Source organism: Oncorhynchus kisutch, linkage group LG26 (assembly GCF_002021735.2).
Source record: "Oncorhynchus kisutch isolate 150728-3 linkage group LG26, Okis_V2, whole genome shotgun sequence".
NCBI lineage: Eukaryota > Metazoa > Chordata > Actinopteri > Salmoniformes > Salmonidae > Oncorhynchus > Oncorhynchus kisutch.
The window spans coordinates 34,139,779-34,155,703 of record NC_034199.2 but is presented as its reverse complement, the minus strand read 5'-3'; the positions used below and the strand labels follow the sequence as shown (position 1 = coordinate 34,155,703).

Genomic DNA, 15,925 nt, shown 5'->3' with positions numbered 1-15,925 from the left:
TTCCTGTAATTCCACAGTTTTTGCCATGGGGCAGAGAAAAAATATGTTACCCGTTACTGAAATGGGTGTTCCAGTTTAAATGGTTTAGCTCAGGGGTATCAAATACATTTTTCCCTGGGTGCTGCATTTGATCTTCAATGAGGTCCAGAGGGCCCCACTGAAACTGTATGAATGTAGGTCCATTATACTTTATACACAGTTTTGATTTGAGTCATTTTAAATTGGCCAGATTGGACCGTATGTTTGACATCCATGGTGTGGTCTCCTATCTTAGTCTTCCCAACCCTGGCAGTCTTTCTAAATGCAGGTTGTGGGTGAATAAAGATTCAAAATGTTGAATATCTCCACTCTGGCTGTATTCCAATAGGAATTACACATCACTTTCCAAGCCAGCATAATGTGATTTGCAGGCCTGATGTAGCATGAAAGCCATGAATTTCAGGCCACTGTATTAGGTAAAAATGCAGCCCTCAAAATAAGATCTTATTATAGAAGTGTTTCAGTGTGTTAATTACATCTTATGATAACATGTTTGCATAGGATCTCATTTGATGGCCAGGAAATGTTATTTGATGAATGCAACAATCATGTCTCTGTCATTAACAAATACAGTTAAGGTTTGTAGCTTTACAATTCACTGAAAGGCAAGGCACTCTGGGAAATATGCAAATAATGCTTAACACACTGTTAATATAACACTGAAAAGTGTGGACCCATATAGACAATGGACTAGTGTTGATTTAACACTGAATAATGTTCTGTCTATTATTACATTTCTTACATACATTGCAGAATGTCAGTATTTTAAGTAAGATAACCCCCCCCCCCCAATAAAAACAAGATGTGTTTACAATGAAAAACAGACATGAGGTTTTAGGATGAGTTTTACAGTGAATGGGAAGGTGGATACATTGGGCATTATAAACTCACCGCGTTGAAATGTTCGGTTCCACTAGTTGGAGTCGGGATCAACAGAGATCCAAACCCAGTAGAATGGATTAAACACAGGATCCAATAACTTCCAGATTGACCATTGGATTAAACCAACAGGCTCCAGATAAAAAAATTATAATCCCCCTTCAGTTGCTGTTGTTGCGCGTAAAAGCAGTTAGAAACCAGACCATTTTCGGTACGGATGACTTCGGAGCAGCGCGAGCGATGTGATATGCACACACAAATTAATCTGATACATGACTCAGAGGATCCCGTATTTCCCGTAGATAAAGATAACAATAGGTACTGATGTGTGAAAAAGAAGCCTTGAAAAAAATGGTACGAAATTATATTGCCTTCTATTTTTGCCAATAGGCTACTCATAGTCGTCCACGGCAGTGAGAGTCATTTCAATCAACTACCAAATGCTGCAGGTAGATCAAAAACAGAATTATGCATTGTAACATACACCCAGCAGCGAGTGCAATTTGAACAATAGACCCAAACTCTGGAAGATACACCTTTAAGAAGAGAAAAATTAACTAAAAGAAAATAAGTTTAAACCCAGCATCTCCAGTAAAAGTTAAATGTTTAGCCTACTAAAGATATTTTATTTGTCCACACTTTTCCGTGCGCACTCTCCGGGAAGAAGCAGAGAATATGGTAGCCTACCAATCATAGCTTGATTCTCGTTAGTTGAATAAGCTGAGGCGAAAAAGCCCCGATTCAAGTCCTCCGCCTATACCGCCAATTTTGTGAAGAGGAGCGTGCAGAACAGCGGCGCTTTACATCGCCCTTGTGAGTAAGAGGGGACGCATTTGACTTCAGGACCACGGACAGTGGCAGAGGGCACAGCGGCAGACAGCGCTATCTTCAGCACTGTCGCTGTTCAGTCGAGCGTCCCGCTGAGCACGCGGAGATTGGAGAGCTTTCCCATCTTGTGTTGCTCCCCAGACCAGCAAGGAAAAAGCGAATGGTTTGGCGCAGCTAGATCACCCTTCAAAGAACTTGAAGTGGCATTTTATTATATCGATATCCGCCCAAAATGCACGGAATCAATCGAAATAGATGGATGGGGTTTGCTCTCTTAAATATCACGTGGAACACTTTTTATTGAAAGCTTCATAAACAGATAGCACAGTTTCTCTGTGCGCAGACGTTATTTATGCTACTGTAGCCTATGAGCTAGATCACACACACTTTACCATTCTTGCAGCAAATAACTGAAATAGACTTAGAGAAAAGATGATGTACAATGTGGCGTTATGTTCATTTCAGAATAGACTACACAGTAATTTCCCAGGATTGAAGATTAACACAATTCCACATTATACCGTATCTGCTCTACAGAGAACCTACAGAGGTGCAACATTTTCGAGTGGAGGGGAGAAATAAGAAACTACAGAGCTCAGCTCCCAAGGCATTTGCTTGTACAGTACAGGGGTATGGTTCATGTCTATAATGGATATAATTAAAGCTCTCTTCTCAGGCTGTCCCTGGGGATCTCTGGCTAACATGGTGTAAAATGTCAAGGGTGGATTAATCTCTGAGTGAAAACATACTCATAATACCTCACTTGACAAGTAGCCATGCAGAGACATGTAGCATGTACACTACTGTAGAATGTTGTGTGTATGTGTGTGTGTGTGTGTGCGTGTGTGTGTGTGAGAGAGTACCATGCATCGGTGTGTGTGTGTGTGAGAGTACGTGAGTAAGTCCATCTGTGTGTGTGCGTATGCTTGCCTGCGTGTGGTATAATGTCTCTGTGTGTGCTTAGCCTTGTCTCCGTCCTCTCTGTCAGAGTCAGTGCTATGCTTCTTTAAATGGAGCATAAACAACACCTATCAGAGATAATCAGGATGAATTGTGTCAGAGCCCTGGATGACGTTTTACAGTGATGATTCATTCGCGAACAAACAGCTCTTTTTGACCAGATATCTTTTGGAGAACATAGGGAACCGGATCGAGAGAGAGAGAGAGAGAGAGCCGTTCAATTGAGTACCTGATTTGTATACTACTTCTACTGATTTTTGAGCACCAGAAAATGATGATCTATAGAAACATTATAAAAACATTATCTGGAGATGGTAATTCCTCACTGCAGGAACAATAGGTAGTGGGGAGAGAGCCACATTCTGGTCCATGCAACATTTTGTCAGGCGAAATGTAGTATTTGAACTCAAATTTCATGATCTGACATAATGGTAGGCAGCCCTTTAGGCTTTACATTAGAAATGTGCTATTTTTCATTGCTTTTCATCACATTTTAAGCACCACTGGACCAAGAGCCGTTTGGGAGCCAAATGAACGCCTCATTTAGGTGAGCTGAACCAAAAGATCTGGCTCACCGAAAAGACTCGGAATACCCATCACTAATGTCATATCCCTGCTCCTTAGTAATTGAAGCATGATTTCTCACATTTTTAATAGCAACGTGTTAGCTGTCTCCATGTTAGATCACCGACGCAATGTACTCTCTAATTGGCTCCTCACGCACCCACAACACCCATCACACAAACATGCACACACACATATATAGGCAGGCACACAGGCACAAAAACATTCACGTACGCTCACACACATGCACACAGCATACACAGGCACAAACTTACAAATGCATGCATGCACACACAGACATGAACACACACAGGTATACAGACCCACACAGACTTTGAAAGGTTTCACTATAGCAACATATAGATAGGTCACCCTTCACAGTACTGGAGTATCATAGGCACAGCATGTTCCATAAGACGATCAGCCACACACACACACACACACACACACACACACACACACACACACACACACACACACACACACACACACACACACACACACACACACACACACACACACACACACACACACACACACACACACACACACACACACACACACACACACTCTCTGAGCTAAGGCGCTACTGCTGAAATTCTACATGGGTAATTTCTCGTATTGAATGATTAGTGAGATCCAGATGCAGTCCAATGGGAAGCTGTGGCCGCTTGGTGAAGTGGGTGTTTGACGCCATCGTGTGTGATGTGACATGCATCTATATTATATTACATTTTCAGCTGAAATGTTAACAAGCAAGGATAAGGTTGCACTTGCACTGATGATAAGAACAATTATCTATCCTGAATGTACAGTATGAAATGTGCTGACCCTGTCTCTCACTAAAATACATTGTTGACAATATTATCATATTCTTCTTCATTCATATTGATGCTATCCCTCATGTCTTCATATTCGTCTACACCCAGCAAAGCTTATGGACCTGTGTACCGGACACAGTTTATTAAGCCTAATTCTGATCATAAAAAGTTGAATGGATAATCTCTACTGAAAATCCCTCTTTAGTCTACTGGGAAACCTGCCCTAAGTGTACTTATCAGGGAGTTACCTTACCTTACTTACCTTCCTCGTGCCTTTTTGAGTCTGTGTAAGCCTCTGAAGATGTTAACGAGACCGGCTCGTGTGACTTCTGAATGAGAGCTCGCTCCTCATGACCATGGGCAGGGGCTAGATGTGCAGCCACAGTCACAGGCTGTGTCATGCTTAGTTCTTAGCTCTGAATCACATCATCTCCCATCTAACACTACAGTATATGCTTGTCTGTGACCTGGTTGTATGATTGTATGAAGCCTAGAAACACTGATGGTTTCAATCTGGAGAAAAACAATTCAGCTCCATAGTAGCCAAGTCAATTTCCTTTGTATTTTTGTTATGTATTTTTTCACACCAAATACAAACATACACATACGAACAACAACTTACAGACACACACGAACTACACATCTCCTCTGACCAGATCTGCATGCTCACACCTCTATCCCCAGAGCCTGCATTATTGTTTGCCACATGGCCTTAAATTGTACCAATTTCTTTTCTGTCGCCATGCTAATTCAATATTTCAATAACAATTCATTATATTTTTCCATTGTGTTATTGATGGCAGATTAATTGATTTCCAAGTTTTAGTATACGTTTTTTTCAAGATGAGTGATGAGAAGAGAATCATCCAGTCAGTTGGGTATCTCACTACACCCCCATATGCCATGTCTTGAAATATGCAGACAGACAAATTTAAAGTAAGTTGTAGTAATACTTCTGACAGCCAACGTTCTAGCTCTGCCCATAACTTTTGGACTTTATAGCATTCCCAGAAAGCATGGATTATTGAATCATTGTTCGTTTTGCACTTAAAACATGACTCTGCTGTTGTACTGTAGAATTTGTGAATTGTATAATACATTATATATATATATATTAGTTTATACTGGATTAAGCTTACATTTCTGTTCATTCATTAGTTATGCTCCAACTTTCCTTCCATCTTGTGCCAACATCAGTTCTTTTTAAGTCTTGGTTCCAATAGTTTATATTTTCTTCTAAGAGATTGTCAGTTGGATATGCTCTTTGCTTGCAAGGTTTTGTATATCTTACCTATCACTTTCCTTTTTAATTGACCATTGAACAGATTCCCAGATTTCACATTTAAGGCAGGACTCCAACTGTGAAGGTATAATGGCATCAAGCCAGAACAAGCTGGATCAATTATTTAGTGACACTGCTGCACACTGGTCCTTATAGGGTTATAAGGTCGGCTAGGTACAGACAACTAACCACTACTACAGCAAGCCTTGGTCCATTAGCCCTTCACTTTGGCTTGTGGAAACCATGCAACGGATCATACTGTTGTTTACAGCCGTTTACCTAAAATAGCTCCATCTCACAGGTTAGCATTTATTTTCTCACTGCTGACTTTTCCTTTCTCTAGCTACTTCCAAAAGTGTAATTATTTACTGCTCCTAACACTGCATTTGACATACTGTGAAAAACAAAAGATGAGAAAATCAGACGTCAGTATACTGATGTAGGGGTTGATAATTCTTTGTTATGGCATATCAAGTCTGCAATTTTGAAGTGGAAATTATAAACTTTAGAAGCCTTTTTAAACCTTGAATACAGTAACGTTTCCATTTGCTACTGTGCATAAAAATTCTCAGCAACAAAAGAGTGATCAAATTAAGAGATCTGTAGGAGCGATTCAAATTCAATTAGCTAATGGAAGAAGCAGCATGCATCCTGCTCCTCCTTTTCCATTCCCAGGGCTTCATTCACAAACTGCAACCAGGCAGGGACTGTAACAATGTTATAATGGTTTAGCCATTAGGGTTACATTTATAGACTGCTATCAGATTTTCTCAGTATTATATTCGGTCACGGCTGTTCACACTGGCCTAATAAACTCAATGCCAGAGTGGCAGTAAAGGCCTGAGGTGAGTTCTGCCTCTACAGCCTTGAGGTATCTATTATGTCAGTCACTGTACAAAGATGTTCTCTTGAATGACATGACAGCCAAAGAGCTGTATGTACAGTTGAATTCGGAAGTTTACATACACTTAGGTTGGAGTCATTACAACTCATTTTTCAACCACTTCACAAATTTCTTGTAAACAAACTATAGTTTTGGCAAGTCGGTTAAGACATCTACCTTGTGCATGACACAAGTCATTGTTCCAACAATTGTTTACAGACAGATTATTTCACAAATAATTCGCTGTATCACAATTCCAGTGGGTCAGAAGTTTACATACACCAAGTTGACTGTGCCTTTAAATAGCTTGGAAAATTCCAGAATAGGCTAATTTACATAATTTGAGTCAATTTGAGGTGTACCTGTGGATGTATTTCAAGGCCTACCTTCAAACTCAGTGCCTCTTTACTTGACATCATGGGAAAATCAAAAGAAATCAACCGAGACCTCATAATAATTTGTAGACCTCCACAAGTCTGGTTCATCCTTGGGTGCAATTTCCAAATGCCTGAAGGTACCACGTTCATCTGTACAGACAGTAGTACACAAGTATAAACACCATGGTACCACACAGCCGTCATACCGCTCAGGAGGGAGGCGCGTTCTGTCTCCTAGAGATGAACGTGTAAAAAATGCAAATCAATCCCAGAACAACAGCGAAGGACCTTGTGAAGATGCTGGAGGAAATAGGAACAAAAGTATCTATATCCACAGTAGAATGAGACCTATATCGACATAACCTGAAAGGCCGCTCAGCAAGGAAGAAGCCACTGCTCCAAAACCGCCATTAAAAAGCCAGAGTCCGCTTTGCAACTGCACATGGGGACAAAGATCTTACTTTTTGGAGAAATGTCCTCTTGTCTGATGAAACAAAAACAGAACTGTTTGGCCACCATGACCATCGTTATGTTTGGAGGAAAAAGGGGGAGGCTTGCAAGCCGAAGAACACCATCCCAACCGTAAGGCACAGGGGTGGCAGCATCATGTTGTGGAGGTGCTTTGCTGCAGGAGGGACTGGTGCACTTCACAAAATAGATGGCATCATGAGGCAGGGAAAGTTATGTGGATATATTGAAGCAACATCTCAAGACATCAGTCAGGAAGTTAAAGCTTGGTCACAAATGGATCTTCCAAATGGACAATTTGGAAGCATACTTCCAAAGTTGTGGCAAAATCCAAGTATTGGAGAGGCCATCACAAAGCCCTGACCTCAAGCCTATAGAACAGTTGTGGGCAGAACTGAAGAAGCGTGTGTGAGCAAGGAGGCCTATAAACCCGACTCAGTTACACCAGCTCTGTCAGGAGGAATGGGCCAAAATTCACCCAACTTATTGTGGGAAGCTTGAGGAAGGCCACCAAAAATGTTTGCCCCAAGTTAAACAATTTAAAGGCAATGCTACCAAATACTAATTGAGTGTATGTAAACTTCTGACCCACTGGGAATTGGATGAAATACATAAAAAGCTTAAATAAATCATCGTCTCTACTATTATTCTGACATTTCACATTCTTAAAATAAAGTGGTGATCCTAACTGACCTCAGACAGGGAATTTTTACTCTGATTAAATGTCAGGAATTGTGAAAAACTGAGTTCAAATGTATTTGGCTAAGGTGTATGTTAACTTCCGACTTCAACTGTAGGTCTTTCTTGCGGACAGGTGTACTTTACACAGCAAAATCAATGGAGTACTTTTAACTCTAAAAGTGTTAAATGTACATTATTTTCAGTGAACATATGATTCCCACAGAATTGGTGTTAAAATAACTTAAATAAAGTGTTAAAGATTTACCTCTGTTGCAGTGTTCCCCATTCAACTCTTAAAGTGTTCAAAAGAACTTGATTGTTGTGTTTGCATAGCTCTGCTCTGGAGTAATATGCAACACCTACAGTGTAAAACATAACACTTGATTTAGAGTGAACTGGATTTACTTTGCTTAGTGCTGAAACTCTTACACTTTCTCAGTGTAAGAAATGAACACCTGTATTATTACAGTAGATCCTTTGTGCGCGTTGTGCAAAGCCAAATGTGCATATTTCCCATGGTGCCTTCTCTTTTTGAGTGAATTGTAGAGTTACCACCCATGACTGTATTTGTTAGTGACAGACACATAGTTATTGAAATCTATAATATATAGACTTGTGGCCAAGTGAATACTTAGTTCAGTACCATCATAAAAATGTAATGCTAAGATAATACAATACAGATCTCAAAAGGTCTTACTTTGTTGATCTAGTTTTACCCAATCACAGTGGTGTTAGGAACCTCTTGGTTTTCAGGACTGCAAGTCACATTATGCTGGCTTGCAAAGTGATGTCTAATTCCTATTGGGTTCCCAGCCATGTCACCCGTGATTCAAGTCAGTACGTGATTGGCTGTTATAGACCCCCCTCTGCTCTCGGTGATGCATTTTCTTCTCTTATGCACCTTATGTTTACAGAGAAATGATCTTGATTGGTGATCTCAACTGGTGTTGGTTAAAGCTGGTGTGTGAAAGATTTTAAAATGTATTGTAATTCTATGAATCTTACCCAGTTGATTAACTCACCCACCCGCCCAACTCTCAAATGTCCAGAGAAATCTACCTTGATTGATTTGATATTGACAAATGTTCCACACAAATATTCTGCGGTTGGTGTTTTCTGTAATGATTTAAGTGACCATTGTGCTGTTGTTGCTGGTAGAAATACTAAGGTTCCTAAGACAAACCCACGCTTTATTCGTAAGAGAAATGTTAAGAGTTTTAATGAGCTTTCTTTCATGATTTGTTTTATTTTGACTGGAGCAAGATTGAGCTTATTCCTGATGTGGAAACTGCCTGGAAATGATTTCATTATGTTTTTTCCCCCCCAAAAAAGTCAACACTGATAATCTGAATGACCCTAGACAGTTTTGGAAGAAGATTAAGTCTATGTCTGGTAAAAGTAATGTTAATGAATTACCGTTATGTGTATTGAAGGACTGTTGCTGTATATGACAAAACTGAAATGCTGAATTGTTTCAATGAGCACTTTGCATCATCTGGTAGGCTGTTTGATTCAGTATCCTCTGTCTCTGTACAACCTTGTGTGGATGAACTGTTGAGAGCTGGTCAAACCTTTAGCCTTTTCACATTCTCAGTGCAGGAGGTATATAAAGCCCTGACATCCTTAGATCAGAGAAAGCCTGCAGGTTCTGATCTTCTTGATCCCTGCTTTTTAAACTAGCAGCTGATTTCATAGCTGAACCACTTACATATCTGTTCAATCAATCCCTGGAATGTAATGAAATTCCAAAGATCTAGAAATCAGCATTTGTCCTACCACTATTAAAAGGGGAGATCCAACTCTTTTAAATAATTATAGGCCAATCTCAAAGCTGTCACCCCTTGCAAAAATACTTGAAACCTTTGCTTGTAAAAAGCTACAATAGTTTTTATATACTAACTATTTTATCTATATACCAATTGGGCTTTCAGGAAGAAGCATAGCACAATTACAGCAGCCATGAATGTTTAAAATTATATCACTGAAGCGCTTGACAAAAACAGCAGTGTCTCACTTTTTATTGGTCTCTCTAAGGCTTTTGATACATTTGATCATCCTATACTGAGGCAGATATTGTTGAGCGTAGGTCTTTTGGAGCTTGCAGTTGTATGGTTTGCTAACTATCTATCTGATAGCACTCAATTTGATGGGCTCATGTCTGCTAAATTGTCTATCTGTAATGGTGTGCCCCAGGACTCTGTTCTTGGTCCCCTTATTTAGTGTTTATAAAAATAATTTTGACAAAAATGTGCAAAATGCGCAACTTCACTTTTATGCTGATGATACTGTTATTTATTGTTGTGCCTCGTCTCACAAAAGCTTTCCAGAACTTGCAAACTGCTTTTTATACTGTTCAACATACCTTGTGTCAATTGAAGCTTATCCTCAATGCTGAATAAACTACACTCATGGTGTTTTCTAAAGCAAGAAATAGACCTCTGAACCTTTCACCTATTATTACCTGTCAGGGTAATGAGATTGAGGTTGTAACCGCACATAAACATTTTAATTGATGACAGCCTCTCTTTAAAATTGCATATACAAAAAAATGGAAGCTGAAGATTTTATTTGAGGAATTTTAGGATTTTTTCTTTTGAATCCAGAAGGAGGCTAGTATCAGCTACATTGATACCTATACTAGACTATGGTAACATTTGATATATGAACGCTTCTGCTCAGTGTTTAAGATCAATTGACACCCTTTACCATGGAGCATTGAGATTTATTTTAAACTGCAAAACCCTTACGCACCACTGCACTTTATATACCAGGGTTGGCTGACCTTCTCTAGTCATTTGCAAGCTCAGTCACTGGTATACTTTTATTTACAAAGCCATTTTTGTCACGTTCTGACCTTAGTTCCTTTGTTTTGTCTTTTGTTTTAGTATGGTCAGGGCGTGAGTTGGGTGGGTTGTCTATGTTAGTTTGTCTATGATTTTCTATTTCTGTGTTTGGCCTGGTATGGTTCTCAATCAGAGGCAGCTGTCAATCGTTGTCCCTGATTGAGAACCATATTTAGGTAGCCTGTTTTCCATTGTGTTTTGTGGATGGTTGTTTCCTGTTTAGTGTTTTTGTTTCACCTTTCAGAACTGTTTGTTTGTCGTGTTTGTTGTTTTGTCTAGTGTTGTATATTTCATTAAATAATATGAACACTTACCACGCTGCATCTTGGTCCTCCTCTCCTTCCCCAGACGACAAGCGTTACAATTGTGCGTTTATTACCATTTTCTTTGGCCATTTTTATTCTTCAGAAATGTGGTGGGTACTCTCTTCATCCGCAAGACTTGATCCTGCTAACTGTTCCAAATGGCCAAACTGAATTTGGAAAAATGGCTTTTATGTACTCTGCACCATCGGCTTGGAACACTTTACAAAATACTTAAACTGGAAGAACTTGTCATTTTAAATCATTGATGAAGGATTTTGAGACTGATTCCTTGACCTGAAATGTTTTAATTTACTGTTTAATGATTTCGTACTCCTGTGATTTCTATGGTTTTTACTAGATTACTTGTAGTTTTTCATGTTGAGTGTCTGTACTTGTGTAATGAATTGGTGCTGCCTATCTTGGCCAGGACGCTATTGAAGAAGAGATTTCAAATCTCAATGAGTCCTTCCTGGTTAAATAAAGGTTAAATACAAATAAAATAACAATTTGATGTCAAACCATTTCTAAGGATATTGGGAGATGACATAGAAACCGGCATCTAGGGGCAAGAGTGAGCGCTGTTACCTTCAAGTAGGTTTCGTTTTGCTAGGCTGTTGTAGATGGGTGTAAGCATCTGCCTCTAATTCCAAAGGTTGCATGTTCAAATCCAGGAATGAAAAAGTCATTTTTGTTTTAAGCCTTTCCCATGCCTCAACCCTTACCTTAACCATTCAAAGTTAATGCCTAACCTTAGTTAATCATTTGAATGTTGAATCTAACCCTAACCTTAATTAAAAATGAGGAATTAATGCCTAAACTTAATTAATTTGGAACATCTAAAAATGTGACATTCCAGTATAGTAGACTGTGCAGTATTACCTTCCCTTCCAGTATAGCAGACTGTCATTATCCTTCCCTTCCAGTATAGTAGACTGTCATATCCTTCCAGTACAGTAGACTGTGTCATTATCCTTCCCTTACAGTACAGTAGACTGTGTCATATCCTTCCCTTCCAGTATAGTAGACAGTGTCATCTCCTTCCCTTCCAGTATAGTAGACTGGTCATATTAACTTCCCTTCCAGTATAGTAGACTGTGTCATAATCTTCCCCACTAGTATAGTAGACTGGTCATATTACCTTCCCTTCCAGTATTCCAGTATAGTAGACTGGTCATATTACCTTCCCTTCCAGTATAGTAGACTGTGTCATATCCTTCCCTTCTAGTATAGTAGACTGGTCATATTACCATCCCTTCCAGGATAGTAGACTGGTCATATTACCTTCCCTTCCAGTATAGTAGACTGGTCATATTCCCTTCCCTTCCAGTATAGTAGACTGGTCATATTACCTTCCCTTCAAGTATAGTAGACTGTGTCATATCCTTCCCTTCCAGTATAGTAGACTGGTCATATTACCTTCCCTTCCAGTATAGTAGACTGTGTCATATCCTTCCCTTCTGGTATAGTAGACTGGTCATCTTACTTTCCCTTCCAGTATTCCAGTATAGTAGACTGGTCATATCCTTCCCTTCCAGTATAGTAGACTGGTCATATTACCTTCCCTTCCAGTATAGTAGACTGTGTCATATCCTTCCCTTCCAGTATAGTAGACTGGTCATATTACCTTCCCTTCCAGTATAGTAGACTGTGTCATATCCTTCCCTTCCAATATAGTAGACTGGTCATATTACCTTCCCTTCCAGTATAGTAGACTGTGTCATATCCTTCCCTTCCAATATAGTAGACTGGTCATATTACCTTCCCTTCCAGTATAGTAGACTGTGTCATTATCCTTCCCTTCCAGTATAGTAGACTGTGTCATTATCCTTCCCATCTAGTACAGTAGACTGTGTCATATCCTTCCCTTCTAGTATATTAGACTGTGTCATATCCATCCCTTCTAGTATAGTAGACTGTGTCATTATCCTTCCCTTCTAGTACAGTAGACTGGTCATATTACCTTCCCTTCCAGTATAGTAGACTGTCATTATCCTTCCCTTCCAGTATAGTAGACTGTCATATCCTTCCAGTACAGTAGACTGTGTCATTATCCTTCCCTTACAGTACAGTAGACTGTGTCATATCCTTCCCTTCCAGTATAGTAGACAGTGTCATCTCCTTCCCTTCCAGTATAGTAGACTGGTCATATTAACTTCCCTTCCAGTATAGTAGACTGTGTCATATTCTTCCCCTCTAGTATAGTAGACTGGTCATATTACCTTCCCTTCCAGTATTCCAGTATAGTAGACTGGTCATATTACCTTCCCTTCCAGTATAGTAGACTGTGTCATATCCTTCCCTTCTAGTATAGTAGACTGGTCATATTACCATCCCTTCCAGGATAGTAGACTGGTCATATTACCTTCCCTTCCAGTATAGTAGACTGGTCATATTCCCTTCCCTTCCAGTATAGTAGACTGGTCATATTACCTTCCCTTCAAGTATAGTAGACTGTGTCATATCCTTCCCTTCCAGTATAGTAGACTGGTCATATTACCTTCCCTTCCAGTATAGTAGACTGTGTCATATCCTTCCCTTCTGGTATAGTAGACTGGTCATCTTACTTTCCCTTCCAGTATTCCAGTATAGTAGACTGGTCATATCCTTCCCTTCCAGTATAGTAGACTGGTCATATTACCTTGCCTTCCAGTATAGTAGACTGTGTCATATCCTTCCCTTCCAGTATAGTAGACTGGTCATATTACCTTCCCTTCCAGTATAGTAGACTGTGTCATATCCTTCCCTTCCAATATAGTAGACTGGTCATATTACCTTCCCTTCCAGTATAGTAGACTGTGTCAATATCCTTCCCTTCCAGTATAGTAGACTGTGTCATTATCCTTCCCATCTAGTACAGTAGACTGTGTCATATCCTTCCCTTCTAGTATATTAGACTGTGTCATATCCATCCCTTCTAGTATAGTAGACTGTGTCATTATCCTTCCCTTCTAGTACAGTAGACTGGTCATATTACCTTCCCTTCCAGTATAGTAGACTGTCATATCCTTCTCTTCCAGTATAGTAGACTGTGTCATATCCTTCCCTTCTAGTATAGTAGACTGTATCATATCCTTCCCTTCCAGTACAGTAGACTGTGTCATTATCCTTCCCTTCCAGTACAGTAGACTGTGTCATATCCTTCCCTTCCAGAATAGTAGACTGGTCATATTACCTTCCCTTCCAGTATAGTAGACTGTGTCATTATCCTTCCCTTCCAGTATAGTAGACTGGTCATATTACCTTCCCTTCCAGTATAGTAGACTGTGTCGTTATCCTTCCCTTCCACTATAGTAGACTGTGTCTTTTTCCTTCTCTTCCAGTACAGTACCTAGGTGTCTGGCTAGACTGCAAACTCTCCTTCCAGACTCATATCAAACATCTCCAATCGAAAATCAAATCAAGAGTCGGCTTTCTATTCCGCAACAAAGCCTCCTTCACTCACGCCGCCAAGCTCACCCTAGTAAAACTGACTATCCTACCGATCCTCGACTTCGGCGATGTCATCTACAAAATGGCTTCCAACACTCTACTCAGCAAACTGGATGCAGTCTATCACAGTGCCATCCGTTTTGTCACTAAAGCACCTTATACCACCCACCACTGCGACTTGTATGCTCTAGTCGGCTGGCCCTCGCTACATATTCGTCGCCAGACCCACTGGCTCCAGGTCATCTACAAGTCCATGCTAGGCAAAGCTCCGCCTTATCTCAGCTCACTGGTCACGATGGCAACACCCATCCGTAGCACGCGCTCCAGCAGGTGTATCTCACTGATCATCCCTAAAGCCAACACCTCATTTGGCCGCCTTTCGTTCCAATACTCTGCTGCCTGTGACTGGAACGAATTGCAAAAATCGCTGAAGTTGGAGACTTTTATCTCCCTCACCAACTTCAAACATCAGCTATCTGAGCAGCTAACCGATCGCTGCAGCTGTACATAGTCTATTGGTAAATAGCCCACCCATTTTCACCTACCTCATCCCCATACTGTTTTTATTTATTTACTTTTCTGCTCTTTTGCACACCAATATCTCTACCTGTACATAACCATCTGATCATTTATCACTCCAGTGTTAATCTGCAAAATTGTAATTATTTGCCTACCTCCTCATGCCTTTTGCACACATTGTATATAGACCCCCCCTTTGTTTTCTACTGTGTTATTGACTTGTTAATTGTTTACTCCATGTGTAACTCTTTGTTGTATGCTCACACTGCTATGCTTTATCTTGGCCAGGTCGCAGTTGCAAATGAGAACTTGTTCTCAACTAGCCTACCTGGTTAAATAAAGGTGAAATAAAAAACAGTAGACTGTCATTATCCTTCCCTTCCAGTGTAATAGACTGTGTCATTTCCTTCCTTCCAGTACAGTATGCTGCGTCATATCCTTCCCTTCCAGTGTAATAGACTGTGTCATTTCCTTCCTTCTAGTATAGTAGACTGTGTCATTATCCTTCCCTTCCAGTTTAGTAGACTGTGTCATATCCTTCCCTTCCAGTATAGTAGACTCTTCATATTACCTTCCCTTCCAGTATAGTAGACTGTGTCATATCCTTCCCTTCTAGTATAGTAGACTGTGTCCTATCCTTCCCTTCTAGTATAGTAGACTGGTCATATTACCTTCCCTTCCAGTATAGTAGACTGTGTCATATCCTTCCCTTCCAGTATAGTAGACTGTGTCATTATCCTTCCCTTACAGTATAGTAGACTCTGTCATTATCATTCCCTTCCAGTACAGTAGACTATCATGTTCCCTTCCTTTCCAGTATAGTAGACTCTGTCATTATCATTCCCTTCCAGTACAGTAGACTGTCATGTTCCCTTCCAGTATAGTAGACTGTGTCATATCCGTCCCTTCCAGTACAGTAGACTGTCATGTTACCTTCCCTTCTAGTATAGTAGACTGTATCATATCCTTCCCATCCAGTATAGTAGACTGTGTCATATCCTTCCCTTCCAGTATAGTAGACTGTGTCATAGCCTCAACTTCCAGTAT

General features: G+C 40.1%; 1 protein-coding gene across 2 annotated transcripts in view; it reads right to left on the bottom strand.

Moving 5' to 3' along the window:
* The window catches only part of LOC109887621 (von Willebrand factor C domain-containing protein 2-like), a 44,487-nt gene extending 42,477 nt beyond the window's left edge, over positions 1-2,010 (bottom strand). For both annotated transcript variants that reach the window (XM_031806335.1, XM_031806336.1), the window contains exon 1: positions 931-2,010. The gene's annotated coding sequence lies outside the window, so the exon portion shown is untranslated. The remainder of the gene's footprint in view (positions 1-930) is intronic.
* Positions 2,011-15,925: the final 13,915 nt, after the last annotated feature.